Source organism: Elgaria multicarinata, chromosome 6, assembly GCF_023053635.1.
Source record: "Elgaria multicarinata webbii isolate HBS135686 ecotype San Diego chromosome 6, rElgMul1.1.pri, whole genome shotgun sequence".
Lineage (NCBI taxonomy): Eukaryota > Metazoa > Chordata > Lepidosauria > Squamata > Anguidae > Elgaria > Elgaria multicarinata.
This window is the reverse complement of record NC_086176.1, coordinates 35357700-35374295: the sequence shown is the minus strand read 5'-3', so window position 1 is coordinate 35374295 and position 16596 is coordinate 35357700. Positions and strand designations below refer to the sequence as shown.

General features: G+C 43.1%; 1 protein-coding gene across 1 annotated transcript in view; it reads right to left on the bottom strand.

Annotated features, from left to right (window-relative positions):
* The window catches only part of PLIN2 (perilipin 2), a 51115-nt gene extending 41280 nt beyond the window's left edge, over window positions 1-9835 (bottom strand). The window contains exon 1 of the mRNA XM_063129230.1: window positions 9826-9835. The gene's annotated coding sequence lies outside the window, so the exon portion shown is untranslated. The remainder of the gene's footprint in view (window positions 1-9825) is intronic.
* Between the last annotated feature and the right edge of the window lie 6761 nt (window positions 9836-16596).

The window sequence follows — 16596 nt, the reverse complement described above, 5'->3', positions numbered from 1 at the left end:
CACAAGTATTGCTTTTGCAAAGCATACACAGGAAATTGAGAAATTACCGTGATCACGGTTGACCTCAGTGGTGGAGCACATGATCCATTGCATAAAGAAGGCTCAGCGTTCAATTCCCAGCATTTCCAGGTTGAGGATGTCAGGTAATGGCTGAGTCAGAGAAGTCATTGTTTAGTGAGAAAACAGTCTAGGGCTGAATGCACCAATGATCTGAGAAGTATATGGCTGACCATATTGTTTAATATTTTTAAACAGCAAAATTTAGAAATCTTACAACAACTATATTTTGGATGATGATTAACATTTCTATACCGCCCCAAAGCCAACGCTCTCTGGGTGGTTTACAAAAATTAAAGCATTAATTTTACAAAATTTAAAAGCATAAAAACAGTCAACATACAAAGAAAATATACATTTAAAACAACTTTGAGCTCTCATTTGCCCTGATACTGTAAGAAGGATTGTGTAACAAGTAAGCACTGCCATCGTGCCTAATACAAACTCAGGTTTTGAGTGCCAACAGGATTGTAGGGTCACTGAGAAAGGAAAAGGAGATATCAACAGACTCAGGGCAACCCCAAGGTTTGCAAAATTACAAAAATGTGTGTGTGTTTGTTTGTTTTAAATCGGGGGGGGGGGTCATCAACCCCTCAAAATAAAACAAAAGTCCAATGAGAACTGAGCATGCTCAGTACTTACAGAATATAGAGTGGTAGCCACCAAAATTTCCTTTTGTGTCCATCATACTGCACTGATGCCAACAACACAGAAATTCTCTGGTATCTAGGTCCCATGGGATATTTTTCTTCAGCCCCACCTCCCATCTGCTCATTTGTTCTATGTCTATGTACACCTGTTGCTGGGGAACATGGGCAAGAGGGTGCTATTGCACTCATGTCCTGCTTGGGGGTTTCCCATGGGCAGCTATTTGGTCACTGTGTGAACAGAATGCTGGACTAGATGGACCTTTGGTCTGATTTAGCATGGAGCTTCTTATGTTAATATGTTCTTCATTCCACATGTTCTCCTTAGGTCCCTGGGTCTCAAGAAGGTAACTAACTATATGGTCTAATCAGCTGTCAAACCATCAGAAATATTAATCCCTAGCACAATGCAGTACAACAAATATGTAAGCCTATGCGGCAGGGGTTTTGCTATTTTATTGTTTTACTCTGTACAGCACCATGTACATTGATGGCGCTATATAAATAAATAATAATAAAAAATAGTCCTTTAATGGTCATGGGTAATACTAGCCCCTTTGAACATACCTTCAGTATTCTCATAAGTACTTTCCTGTGGTCCAACCGCACATAACTGTGGTGTGAGGAGCAGAACCACATAAATGGGGTCAATCGCATGGGTCTTTCTCACTTAGTTGCCATTCAACCAAGAGGGGAGGCAACAATCAGGCAGTGCTGCTGCTGTGGGAGAAATGCTGGACCATCAAGGGTGAGCTATTCCACCTGCTCCCCTCCCCACCTGGAGACATTAAAGCAAGGCTGGAGCTAAAGGCTGGGAGGTGCTGCTTTTGAGGGAGAAATGCTGGACCATCAAGGGTGAGCTATTCCACCTGCTCTCCTTCCCCCCCCCCCCCCCGCCCACCTGGAGACATTAAAGCAAGGCTGGAGCTGAAGGCTTCCCCTCCCCTTACCTGGTTTGTTTTGCTGTACATGTGTATTTAGTATATTTTGAATATTATTGTGATATTGTTGATTTGTATGTTGTTAAATATAGTTGTAGTTTTTAATTTTTGTAAACCGCCCAGAGAGCTTCGGCTATTGGGTGGTATAAAAATGCAATAAATGAAATGAAGGGAAGATGTACCCAATTGCCCGTGCCCATATGCTTCTGATATTCAGAGGTATACTGCAGCTGTCTGGCATTTTACATGGAGAAGTACTATTAAACATTTACATCAAACCATTGGGGGAGGTCAGGATTTTTTTGGGTGTGTGTGTGTCTGGTGTCACTAATATGCAGATGACACTCAACAGTATCTCTCCTTTCTATCTAGTTTCCAGGAGGCTGTCAAGTTCCTGAATCGTTGCCTGGAAATGGTAATGGCCTGGATGTGGACTAATGAATTGAAACTGAATCCAGACAAGACAGTAGAGCTGATCCAGGAATTGGGGTTCAGCCAGTGTTGGATGGGGTAGCACTCCCTTGAAAACACAGGCTTGGAGCTTAGGGTTTCTTCTCAGGTCTTGGTAGTGACTAGGAGTGTATTTACCCAGCCAAAGCTGGTGCACCAATTATGCCCGTTCCTGGAGAATGCAGACCTGGCCAGGGTGACACATGCCATAGCAACATCATGTCTGGATTATTGCAAAGTACTCTACATAGGGCTGGCTTTGAAGAGTGTTCAGAAACTACAGTTGGTCCAGAATGCAGCAGCCTGATTGTTAACAGGGTACATGTGATTCCCTAGTTGAAACAATTGCACTGGTGATGACTTTTAAAGCCCTGTATGGTTTAGGATCAAGATATCTAAATGGATTCCTTATCCCATGCTGACCTACCCACCTAATCTTCGGAGGACTTTTTGTATGTCCCAACAACTGCTGTGATACGTTTAGTTGGCACTAGGGAGAGAGCCTTTTTGGTGCCTGTACCTAGGCTCTGGAACGCCCTTCCAGGGGAGGCCTGCCTCACTTCTTCACTAATAAATTTCTGGAAGTTGATGAACGCTTGCCTTTTTAGGAAGGCTTTCAGTAGGTAATTTTACTTGCTGTTTTAATTAGTCTCCGGTTTTTAAAAAAATATTTTTAATATTTTTCACTGCTGTGTATTGTATCTTTCTGCTGCTGTTTTAAATTAGGGGTGAGGAACAGCAACCCTCTAGATGTTGTTGGACTGTGACTCCTGTCATGTCCAGTCAGTATAGACAATGAGAGTTGTAGTTCAACCACACCTACAGGGCCTCCACCTCTGTTTTAAACATTTAAATATGTAATTGTTGCAAGCCACCTAGAGCTCCTTGGAGAATAAGTGGGATATAAATGTTAATATATATATTTTTAAAAATGGTCTAACATTCTCTGCAAATACAAATGGAAGAGGCCATAGTGTGGAATGGTGTGGTATGAGCCACTGTGGAGTTTGAAGTGCTAAGTTTTGGACTGGAATTCAAAAGATACGGGTTCCAGTCCCCAGTTGGCCATAAAGCTCACTAGGTGACTTTGGGCCAGTCACTGACCCTCAGACCGACCGACTTACAGGGTTGTTGTGAGGATAAAATGGAGAATCATGTAAGTTGCCTTGGGATTCTTGCAAGAGGAAAAAGGTGAGATATAAATGTAGTAGTAGTAGTAGTAATCGCCTATTGTGTATTTCCCTACAAGCAGCTGTAAGCAATCTATTTTGTGGAGGCAGGTTCACATAACAAGTTTGGGGGCTCTTGATTTGGTGTTTTAGCACATTGCCAGAAGCATAACTGGAAAAGACAGGCAGGAATCTTGATGCTGAACACACTCCTTTATGGATACTGGGAAACTGGCTGTGCAGTGGGCCCACAGTTCTCTCTCCACTGTGTATACAACTGTGAGGACCAGATATGTATCAGACATGGTTCATCTGACCTGACTGTGAAGTAAACGTCCTGTGGTTTCCCTTTGCAACGATGGCACCGCTCTCCTTTCTCTCCACCTACTAGCTCATTTATATCCATTCAGTGCCAAGGGTTCATTTATCCCTCTTCCCTTTCATGTTTGCAAAACAATATTACTCCAGGGACAAAATCAAGGAAAAACTACTTTTCATGTGTGTTTGAGTTACCACATATAGGGAAAGATATCTAGCAGGCTGTTCTCCTGAAAATAAACACACATGAAAGTTAAAGCAAGTCAGAAAATATTGTTTTAGTAACACATCTTTGGCTCCACTGCAAAAGCTAAAAGGTTTCTGAATGGTTAATAAATAGCAAGCTAGCAATGGCTTCCCCTGATTAGTAACCAAGCAATGTCTTTCACCCAGATTATGGAAGGATCTACACAACTGCTTTAAAATGGTTTATAACAGTAGTGACAACTCTTGGGGCCCAGGACACACACCATATACAGTTTTCAAACCGTTTCCAAATTATCCTGCTTGGGGTAGATCAGGCCTATGTTTTTTGTGTATGCTTATGAATAAAAAGAGATGAAGCTGAAGCGGCAAAATGTTCATCCAGACAGCTCTAATTCAGGAGTGCACAAACTTTTCGGCATCCAGTATTGGATTAGGATGGGGGCTGGGGGAAATGACACACGCACCCCTCCCCACAGACACACACTCACTTCCCACCCACAGAGACACACTATCTTTTTCTTCCTACCCACCCCATACATATTTCAGTGCATTGGGATGGGAAGGTTTAAACCTCCCCTCCCTGCTCACTGAGATATAAGGAAAGCTATTTCTTCACCACTACTAAGCAGCAGGGAAATAGCAATCTCACAGGTGAGATTGCTGGGGTTTGGAAGAGGTGAAAACAGTATTCACCGGCAAGTGTCATTCCCACCTCCTGGCTTGCTCTCAAGGCACGTGGGATCTCTATAGAGCCATGTCAGCTTGACAAAGCAGACGGTGGTGGCCCTTCAGAGATACTGCCAGGCTCTGAAGGGGTCCTTCTTCAGTGCCAGCCATTATGGAAGGGATGTCCCAGGAGATCGCCTGTACAGACCCAGGCATTTGGGCCTGGCTGACTCTCTGAAAAAAGCCATGCTAGCCATTTTTCCAGCTGATGCAGCTCTTCAAAATTCCTGCCCATAAGCCAGAGGGCAGGTGGCTGCAGCATTTGCTGCAGTGGGACAGTGGGGCTCTCTGGAGCACCTGGTTCAGTCAGTGCTGCCCTGCTGGTGCGAGGCAGAGGCTGGGGGCCCTCGGGGGTGGGGGGAGCATGCAAGAAGCCACTCTGCTGCTTGAGGAGGAGGATTCAACCCATCTCATGAGATGGCCGACCCTGCTACCAATGAGAATATGTTGTGCTCCTGATTTGTCTTTTTCTCAGCAGTAAGAAAAGAGACTTAAAAAGTAGTGGGGGAAACACCGGAGGGTAACAAATGAAAGATATTGGATTTGAAAGGCCAGATCTACACCAAGCAGGATAAAGCACTTTGAAAACGTTTTGAAAACTGTATATGGAGTGTGTCCTGGGCCTTAACAGTTGTCAAAACTGTTATAAACCGTTTTAAAGTAGTAGTGTAGATCTTGCCTTGGATTTACCACCACCCATAAGATTCTGTAAATGAGGCAGGGCAATTGCACACTAAAAAAACCTCGCCTAGAAACCAGCAGACCTAAATAAAAGATACTGTTTGATTTTCTGTTCTGTGGGCCCACTAATATGGCAACAAAGATTTTGATTTGTAACTTAATAAGTGGTAAGGCAGATATTACCAAAGCAAGCAAACTCAGTGCCTTTGCTTTTTTTTAATGTAGTTTGTCCTTGAAAATCAGTGCATAGTGAACTCAGTTTATTTACTTTATCTAGAAGAGATGAAAGGCTCTGTTATCTTAAACAGGATCAGAGAATATTCCAAGCTATCAGTTTGTTTTCCATGGAGGGGAGTGGTACAATTTATGGAGGAACTCCCCCCCCTCGCCACGCCTACAATAAAAATAAAACAACCTTCTCTATTTTCCACCACCTTCAGCAAACTTTCTAGAAAACCCTCACACATACATGCTACACACAATTACACAACTAAGTATGCCATTCTACACATGTCTACTCAGAAGTAAGTGTCACCCTGTTCAAAGCAGGTGTGGGCAACTTGTGGTCATCCAGATTTTTGGCCTAAAGCTCCCATCAGCCCTAGCTAGCATAAGCAATGGTGAGGGGTCATCAGAGTTGTAAAACCATGTGGAGGGCCACCAATGTCAAAGAGGTTTACTACTAGGTAATAGTGCGTAGGATTGCAGCCTGAGAGAGCCACTGGGTCTTCAGTTCCAGAGTTCCTATTTAACTGAGTTTAATAAGGGCTCATTGAGTAAGTTTCCAGAACACACAGCTGTGGGACCTTCCAGTAAGTCAACCTCCCTGACTTAGGGTGGCCATATGACCTATTTTACAGAGGACAGTCTTGTATTTGTAGGGCTGCCAGAAGATAGCCTTCTGTTTGAAGGCATCCTCTACTTCTGGAGTCTACAACGTGGTACTACTTTATGAACGGGCAAGCCCCCTCCATGGCAGCCATTTTGTGAGCTCTCAAAATTCCATATGTGTCCACCATCCCAACAAGTTTGGGGAGCCATGCTCTATTTGAAGAACTGTCCAGACCAAGTCTGGTTTAAACGTAAAGAACGATAAGAAGGGAGAGTAGGGACCTTGAAATTGCCTGTCACAGTTAGCACCTGGACATCAGGGTCACAGCCCTACTCCGATGAGATGTATTGCAGTTCTACTTAAATTATAGTCATTATTTCTAAATTTTCATCTATATGTATGAATTAGCACAAAAATAGCAAATTTTATGCTAATTTGTGTCCCCTTTTTTGGTAATGCATAAGCAGCCACCCAACTCTGAAGGGAGATTTTTTGCCATAAAGTCTTTTTATTTGGTGTTTCGTTTTGAGGCCACTGCTTGCTTATATCGCATTGCATGCTCAACAGAAGAATGTTGTAACCTGACAGAGACAGTTCCGGCAAGGACACCAGTCTGCAAAATATTTGGGAGACAGCACTATGTACAAAGGGGAGGGAGGCTATATCCACAGTTCCTGTGTGCTTATGTGGATGTTTGTCAATTGAGAAAGCATGATGTAAGGGTTCGGTGCACTGCAGAATTCCAATCCAACTTTTATACTTTGTTTGAAATTTACTTTTGAGGAACATTCTTTGAAAAGCTTTAGATGTTTTCTCTTGATGATTCTTAAGCTATTGGGTGTCTTCAGACGGTCATTTTTTCGTGCGATCATCATGGTTCGGTCACTGGTTTTCTTGTGAACTTTACAAGTCGTCATCGCCATGCAGTCATTGTCTCATGTCTCCCCACCCCTTTTCCTGTGTTATTTTACTATGGGGAAAATGTGTTTATTTTTGCTGGTCATGTGATGAAACCGCCATCATCTCCCTGTGTAATCCAGACATCGTGCTATGTCCTGCTTTGTGTGGGCGGGTATTGGGAAGTGCAGCACCAACATCATTACTGACGAAGATCAGTGTCTCTTCCCGCGCCTTCTCTCCTCTGCCCTGCTCAGCTCCGTATTTCAGGAATGCCTAAGTGAAGAGAAAGGTGTTACTATTGCTTTAGGAGCATTTTCAGATGGGAGGGAAATCGCATGGCTGGGAAGCATGGTCATAACTGTAAAGACGCTCTTATGGGGATAATACTGATTTGCACATGGGGTTGGGGGAGGCGGACCTCTGAAAAGGCAGACTTCTTAACTTGTGAAGAATCAGCACTTAGCAATGATACGGGGGGGGGGGGGGCTCCTCTGCATGTGCCTCCCGGAAAACTTTTAGCCCTTTCTATTCAGTCCCCACACTCACATACAGGAGAGAAGCATATACACTAAAGAGGAAAAAAATGTTACTGTTGCTTTTACAGGGACATAACTGACCTGCATGGATGGGGTGGGGGAACGGATCTCTAGTGACGCAGACTTCTGAACTTGTGAGGAAGTGTTTCATTTCATGCCGCGAGAGGGGAGGGGCTATGCTAGAGGGGTGGGCAACTGATAACATCCTGCCAGGCTCCACCCAACCTTGCAAATGGCATATAGTGTTATGCGTACGAAGAAAAAGCGGCCGTATAAAGACCCCATTTAATTCCTGAAAAGAATCCAGAACAGGAAGAAGCAGTAAATCGTGGGAGAAAACGCCCATCTGAAGACGCCCTAAAGATTAACTTCCAAGTTCAAGAACTTAAATCCCCCAAATCAAATATATATAATTGGGAATGTTGCAGCCATTTGAAAAGAGTTTTGACAAAATGACTACTTGTGAGAATAGGCTATTCCTCTGCCTTCAACCTGGCCTAATATGTTATGATGACATTCATATCAGTGGCAAAGCCTATAGTGCTTGAACACACAAAAGCTGGGAAATGATTTTTCCAACCATAATGCCAGACCACTTTCAAACCACGATGTACATTGGGCAAAGGGACCAGTACATGTGTAGCAGGTGATGAAGGGCAGGAGCCCATTGGATGGCACACTTGATTGTTGAACCACAGGGCTCTGGGACCTATCATACATCAGCCTGAGTTAGGGTGACCCTAAATGCATCCCTCATTTCATGTTTATTAAGCATCTCCAGGTGTCTGCTTCTGCAGCTTTCTCTGTACCTGAACATCAAGCTACTTATAGTCCTGTAGCAGTGAAGGGGTTATCAGCCTGAGTGCTGGCTAGCAGAGAGGAATTTGGGATACAAAGAAAAAGCCAGTGACAAGGGTTAAAGGTTTGGCCCCAGTTGGGCTGCATCACCACTGCAGGGGATAACAGCTCCTACAGCCTATACTTCTTGCCCCTCTCTCTGTTTTTCCCAGCTCTCCCAATCTTGTGCCATCATCAGAAGCTGCTAACAGCATATAGTATTGCAGGGGCACTACTTATTGTAGTAGCTAAGAGGCTTCAACAATTGGTGGATACATTGTAGCTAAAATGCATCCTTAGCTAATTACAAGCCACTGATAGCCTATTAACATCAACAATGAGCCAATACCACTTGTAGCTAGTGACTGGAGCTGCCTGAAATTAATTCTTGTGCTTAGGCAGGTATAATGAAATGTGGTGGAGGCTATGGGGTGGGGGTAGGGGTAGGGGTAGGGCTGGTTGCCTTTGCCATGCTGCTGCAGCAGCCCAATGACGGCCAAAACATTTTGTTCTGCTTTCCTTTCTCTATCCGGTATGACATTCCAACTTCCTCTCTTCCAACCAGCACTCAAGCTGTTATCCCCTCCACTGCTGACAGTGGCACAGGATGTGTTGGAACAAGTGGGATGTGGGGTGGAGGCTATGGGTGCCAAATGGTTAACCTCTGCACTGCTGGCTTTCCATCAGCTGTTTTCACTAAGGCGTGATGCAGCAATTATGACTTGGCAGGCATAATATCTTACAGGTCGGAGGACTCAAGCTGTTGAGGGTTGACCATATTACACCAGTTTTAAAATCTCTTCAATGGCTGCCAATTAGTTTCCGAGTGAAGTATAAAGTGTTGGTTATTACCTTTAAAGCCCTACATGGTTTGGGTCCAGGCTATCTGCGGGATCGCCTTCTCCTGTACAATCTGCCCTGCACACTCAGGTCCTTTAGGAAGAATCTACTTCAGCTAGCAAGAACTAGATTAACGACTGTTACCCATGGGGGATCTACACTACTGCTTTTAAAGCGCTTTAAAGCACTTTGAAAATGTTTTGAAAACTGTATATGCAGTGTGTCCTAGGCCCCAACAGTTGTCGAAACTGTTATAAAGCGCTTTAAAGCAGTAGTGTAGATCCCACCCACCCCAGACAACCTTCTCTTCTGCTGCTCCCAGACTGTGGAATGGCCTGCCAGAGGAGACTCGTCAACAGCCTACTAGCATTCAAGAAAGCTGTAAAGACTGATCTCTTCCAGCAGGCCCATCCAGTGGAATTTTAAGATGTTTTTAGAATGCTTTTTAGGGTGTTTTAACAATGTATATTATGTTTTAATTCAGTTTTATGTATTTTACCGTTTACTGTTGTTCCCCGCCTCGATCAAAATGGAGAGGTGGGTAAGAAATAAATTTATTATTATTATTATTATTATTATTATTATTATTATTATTGGTCCCGGAGCCCTGTGGTTCAACAGTCACACATGCATCTGAATGGGCCTACCTGGCTTCTGACCCCCTGAATCACCCAGCTGAGCTCTCACTACCCAGACACGAGTTCCCCCAACTGCTCTCCAAAACACCACCCTTTGGTAAACAAAAAATGTGAATCAACCACCCTTCTGCAGGGGTGGGGCACATCCCCTGTAATTCCCTTTTCCTGGGCCAAACTGCTCTGCCATAGGGCTCAAAAGGGCCATTTTAACTCCTTCCCCTGTGGCCACATGCCACAGCTCATTTTGTGTCTTTCCATCCAAGTTTCGCATGTTAGGCAGTTGGTTTTGAATTTTTACACTTAAAAAACTGTTCTACCATAGCATATCTATTAGAAGAACTAGAAAAACTCCCCACAGATCTTTTGTCCACGAGGCCCTATGTGGGTGGCTAATCCTCCCCCCCCAATAAAATCCCATAATAAGCTTTGTTATGCAGCACACCTAGCTAATCCACTGACAAATTACCACAGCAATCTACGTGCAAAATTTGGGGGCAGACTGGACAAGGAGGATTTTAGCTATGTCCCCAAAATTGACTTTTTGTCCCTATGGGAAAAAACACACAAAATGGTGTTCCCAACCATAACAATATTGCCACTTATTTCTCATTTATTATTTTAACTCCTATTTTCTTCTGCTCCACAAACAGAGCATGAGAAATATCTAGGCAAGGTTTAAGAGTTCTGTCAATCTTATTGCCAGTTTGTGGAGCTATGTTCTTCTTGCCCTGCCTTCTGGACCTGTTTCCCCTCCCCCCCCTTCCTTCCTTGCTATAGAGCTGTCCGACATCACAATGGGGTATAAAGAAAGGCAAGTCCTTAGTACTCATTCCAATTGCCAGCATATGCTTTCCTGTTTGCAGTAGAAATATTCACTGTAATTGATTCTGGATTTGTGACATTGACCTTCAAAGTCCAGGATCTTTGCAGAATACTGTTTGTTGCTTTAACCTTTAAAGCAAATTTAAAGAGATGTCCACTTGAGCTAATGTTACGAAAGACTGCAATGGGGAGGCAGGTGCCTCAGTCAGCAGATGGGGGTGCTGCTGTTTCTCCTAAGTCTATTAAGCTACTCTTGCTGCCCTCTGGTGTGGTGGAGGGTGCTCTCCTATCACCAATATTGAAGTAAGCTTCAACTGCCAGTCTAATCGACTTCTGTATGTGGATGGAATTGAGAGAAAGAGGCACCATCTTGTTTTTGCATTAGGCAGTAAAATGTCTTTAGCCAGCCCTGGTAATAGCATGTTCACAGAATTTCACGTCAATTTTCATGATTAAATGTTTACAAGTAAATCATGACTAAAATAAGTTCCGTTGATTTCAGTGGGTCTACAAGAGTAGACTCTACTCAAAGCATGACTAATCTGGATCCAGTTCAATGAGTATTTCATGAAACAAGCGCTGACCTTAGTAGCAAAAGTAATTTGGACTAGGGCTCTGATAAAATTTCTTTAACTCATCCAGCCTATACACCTGCACTCAGAGGGCAGCCAGAGGACTGGGAGCCAACCCAGCAATGGCACAGAGCAGAGGTTTCAGTAAGCACACCTGTACTCCCTGGCTCTGCCATGTTAATTATGTTGCCCCTGCCCCGACGTACACATCAGAAGTGGGGAGAAAAGAATGAACATCATGACTCTAGTGACTTAAGGAGCATTGTGCAGGCTCAGATGTACTCACTGCCATCTAGCAGAACCACATTAGTGATGCTGATAGCAGCAGTGGGCCCTGCCTGGGCTCTGGCATTTGCCCAAGTATGTCATGTGCTGGTGCCAGAATGTACGTGGGAATGTGTAAATGGAGACTCAATGCTGATAAAAGTAGATTAGTTATACTTAAATTTACATGTTGTCTTTCCACCATGTTTTTCTATTTAATGGAGCTCACAATACACAAAGTAAAAACAAACATCACAGGCCAATAAAATCAATACATTAAAAATAAAAATAAACCAGCATTTCAATAACAATTGAAATAACACAATATATTTCAAGACATAGTACCACTATGTCAAGAATATTTGTATAATATTTGTATAATCCTTTTTTTAAAGGTACATATGATGGAAATGACGATAATTTTATATACACAATGTCCACCACCCCCTTTTCACGATATATTTTTTGTTTTGTTTGTTGATATTCAATTTTTTTTTTAAAAAAAGAATGTTGTTATAACAATTCATAGAAAGCGTATCAGATAAAACAACTAATAGTAGATAAAAAGAAATTCTGGAACACTGCAATGGTCCCCCTGGCATGGTAATTGACTCTAGTTGATTTGTATATTTTTGTATATGATGGGCCTTAATTGATATGTTAGACAGCAAGAAGGACCAAAGGGTGATTAATGTGCCACTTGTTTGCTACTGCAGTGACTGCAGAGTAAATGACATCTCTGACACAACTCAACCGAAGAACTAATAAATCAGGGATCAGCGGGGGTGGGGGAGGAGGGAACCAAATCTGCTTGACGTGATGTTCGAAGGCAGCATTTCTAATTTCTCACAGTACTCAATCCCAGTATGTGTTGGTTTTAGTCTGTTAGAAAATGTGGCATTTCAAAGTCTGAAATAAGTTGTCATTTATTCATATCAGTCAAGGAGGTCCACAAACAATGAATGGCAAAATTCCAGTGGAGATGAAGGAAATGCTTGAGTGAATGACATCGTAGATTGTAGAGACAAAACAGGTTCCGGTGTTGCTAATTTTTCCAGACGACAGTCACAACATGGTACTTTTGTAGCACAGTTCCAAAATTTAAAGCCAAGATTTCAAGAGTTCCAGAAGAATTACCTTCAGCAGGAGGGTATGCCACTCTGTTTCAAAGGGACTGTCAAAAAATAGGCACAATCCAGCCACATAAAGGCCTAAACTTCACAAGGAAAACATGGTGTTTCCAATCCTATGTTTCCCTTCTAATATTAATGTTGTGGGCTAGGGAATATTTGCAGGGACAATTAGTGGTGGTGGGTGCTAAACCTTTCCCCACTCGCTGTTTTTCCATTGCAAATGACTTCTAGGCAGTTTATTTCCCCAGTCAGGCTCCAAAACTGGAAAAGAGATTAGCTGCAGAAATATCAGGCAGGAGAGGGCATTTGCAGGGGAGAATTGGCAAGCAGATAAAGGATGCGTTAAACATCTCTCCCCACTCTTCTGATCCTCCCCTGTAATGTCATCCTGGCCCCACATTCTACATTATCTCAGCATATAAACTTCATCCCACGTACCTGCTTCCCTTGGATTTTCCCTGTAACTTTCGCGGTTGTTGTTGTTTTTGCTACCAGGCGACAGCGATCCTTTGCATACCAGGAAGTGAGTTTAAGGGGGGAAATGTAAAAAATCATAACAAATCAACCGATGACCCAATTCAATTCAAATTTGGTATGCTTAAAGCTCTCCCTAATATCTATTACTGTGCCAATTTTGGTGTCTTTATCTTTAAAGCTTACACAGATGTAAGCATTTCTTTAAAATCCTGCTCCTGCGCCCCAACGGTGGCTCGGAAGATATGCTCAAAATGTAGGTGCTAAATACAGTGAATCTTTTTGCTTTATTGCACAATTAAGGCAGGATGCATGGGAGTACTTCACAATCAAAGCAGATTATAAGGTGGAAAACTTCTGAGTCCTTTGCAGGCAATTCACAGTGATTGCATAGTATAACGCTGGTGTGATAAAGCTCTGAGTTAGGTTGGGAATATATTTGGTAAAGTAACAATTAATTTGGCCTAAAGTCCCATAATTTTAATGGGGGAATTAAACAGACTAATTGCAACTAGAAGGATTTATAGCCCAATCCTAAATCTCAATGATTTCAAAAGGATTTATTGTAATGCTGGCTGGAAGAGGATAGCATCACTACTAAACTTGTTATGTCAGAGTATCTAAAAGTTATGATAGCATAAATATGATGAAGTTATGATATAAAAGTGTAACTTTACATCAAAGGAGATTGGTTGCGCCAGGGACCTCAGCAAGGAGTGGATGGCTGTCTGATGCTGGCTATAGGATTATAAGAGTTGTAGTCCAAAACATCTGGAGGACACCAGGTTGGTGAAGCCTGGTGTCGGGGTACATATCAGGTTTCCTAAGGCCAGCCAATCTAAAAAGTATATTCCACTAGGCCCAGGATGCCTAGCAGCATTTGCTGCTTTAAACTCTCCCATCCCGCAAAATGTCAGAATATCTAAGCCCTACACTGCAGTCACATTTTCATATACTTTCACAATATTTTTTTTCCTGAATTCAAAAGAGCGACAAGTTTATTTTTCACAATGTCAGAGATTTGTGTTCCATGGAAATCACAAGACATCTGACACATCTGAATTAGCAACTAAGCTAGTTTCACCACGAAGCCCAGCCTATGCCTCTCATATGGCTCAAGAAGAGAACTAAAAATGCTGTGGTGGGTGTGTCAAGGAAGGGCCCTGATGTACTCTGTGGTCTCAAAATTAGCTAGATCAATTGTGTAACAATAAATGAAGTCTAGAATTCTTGACAATCTGCCAAAAGCATCTTAACCGGGTTAAGACATGCTCAGGCCCTAAACCATGTCAAGATTCAGAGACCCCATACCATAAAAAAAGAGAGACAGGGTTGTATTAGATTATAATAGAAAATAAATGGTAAACTATAAAATGCCTCCGATGGTGAATGTGGCTAATCACATAATGGCAACAATAGAGGCCTAGCTAGTCAAAAGTGAGCTAAAGATTTGCAGCAGGGGGTGGGAGAGAAAGAGAGAGAAAAGTCTGCCCTAATATTTCCCAAGGTTTTGCTTAAAATAATGTTTTTGGAGGGTGCAAGTAGGAGAGAGCCTCTTGGATGCCACTGGACTTTCACACCAGACTTTCCAACGTATTTAAGCCAAAGTGATTTCAATTATAATACGTGCCTCATAATATAAGGCTCTAAGCCATGTCTTACTTGGCTTGTTCCTAAATCCGGCACTACTGTAGACATTGCTACTATCTCAGAAGGGACAATTCCGGAATATAATCCCCACCCCCTGCAGCAAGAATTGCACTGGCTACTTCCTGACGTTGCAAAAGCACCTCAGAAAGGGGGTGTGCTTGTGGGCAAGGAGAGGCCAGGATATTATGAATCCTATAGCCTCTCCAGTCCTGTTAGCGCACGCTCTCTAGACAGGCCCATCTAGAGAAAACAAAACATGGAGAGGTGAAAATTGCCCTTGCCACTCTTCCGGCATTCCAGCAAAAGCTCCACAGGGCATTGGATACACAGAGGCCTCCAAAGTTTGGAGGCTTCCATCTCACAAGGGAAACCCATAGGATTGCACCAAATCAGTACTGTTCATTGGACTGTCTTGGACCCTGCTGTTTTCCAAACTACAGTTTACTGTGGAATGAGTATGAGTATGCGAATGTGGATTCGCTGGAGGTTTCGTGGTTCGTTGCATCATTTCCATGTATTGTGTGGATTTGGTTGGTTTGCATTTTTTTAAACGTGGTGTTCCGCAATTCTGTTTATTACCCAGAACATAAGCTCTTTGCATCATTCCAGTTGAGTTTAGGGTGTGCACTTGCACATTGCCCCAAAGAGGATATGCATCATCAAAAAAGAGGACAGATCTGTATAAAATTTGGTAATTTATATCTAGGAAAATGTAGAAATACTTGCTTTAAATAAAAATACTATATACATCATTGATACATCAAAATTTGTTGTCTCTTTGTGTCGTGTCTGTTTATATGTAATGGTTTTACACTTTATATAACGTTTTTAATCTTTGCAAACTGCCCAGAAAGCTTCAGCTATGGAGCATTATAGAAATATAATCCAATGAAATCATAGTAGGGAAGACTGCGACCAGGTGACTTGTATGCCTACACAGCCAGTTGTCCGGTGCTTCTGTCCCTCATCTCACTTATGGTTCTTTATCTTTAAACCGGACTTGGGCCAGGCAGCCTCTCAAATATACAGCATCTTCAAATAGAGGGCTGTCCTCTACGAAATAGGGCACACCCTAAGTTAAGCATGCCAATTTGGTTGGTTTGAATGTTTTGTTAGATGCTGTCCATCACCAAATTATCATTCCAGAAATACTATCCTCTGGATCAGTATTCCGACTGATTTGGGTGTGGGTATTTTCTTCCGACAAGACTTTTAAGTAAAAAAATGACTTTGCAAACCGCCCAGATTGCTTTGGCTATTGGGCGGTACAGAAATGCAATAAATAAATAAACAAATAAAAAATACTGCGTGAGGAGAATGATCCACGCTGCTTCAAATGTAAGCAAGTAGGGAGGAAGTCTCTGGAAAGAGGCCCACCCAGCTAAGTTATTAAATTAGTAAACTAAATAAACACACACTGGTATAGATATTCGTTAGCTGGCTTGTTTCCTTCTCCTGCCCACTTGAGGGTGTCTCCCTGAAAAGTAATAATGACGGAAGCTGGGCTGCTGCACAGCGAAAGGAAAAGCTCCGTTCACGTTTCCTCGGAAGTATGTGCCACTGAATTCAATTCTTCCACAGGTAAATGCGCATAAGGCGGTAGCACTGGGGGAGGGAAGCTCACGGAAGAGCTCTTGGCTTGGTGGGATCATCAAGCGGCCGGTTCCGAAGGAACATTTGCCGGCGCCGTCCCTCATGACATGAGGCCTGGGCCGAGCCCCGAGGCAGCATCCGCCCTGCGAAGCGCCTTTGGAGGCGCCTGAGGAGAAGCAGCAGCTGATGCTCGTCAGCGCCTCCTAGGGAAGCGCTTGCGGCCTCTGGGTGACTCCCCTGCCTTTCTCCCACTGGTCGCGCCGCTGCCGCCGCCGCCGCCGCCGCCTCCTGGGCGGGCCCGGGATCCGC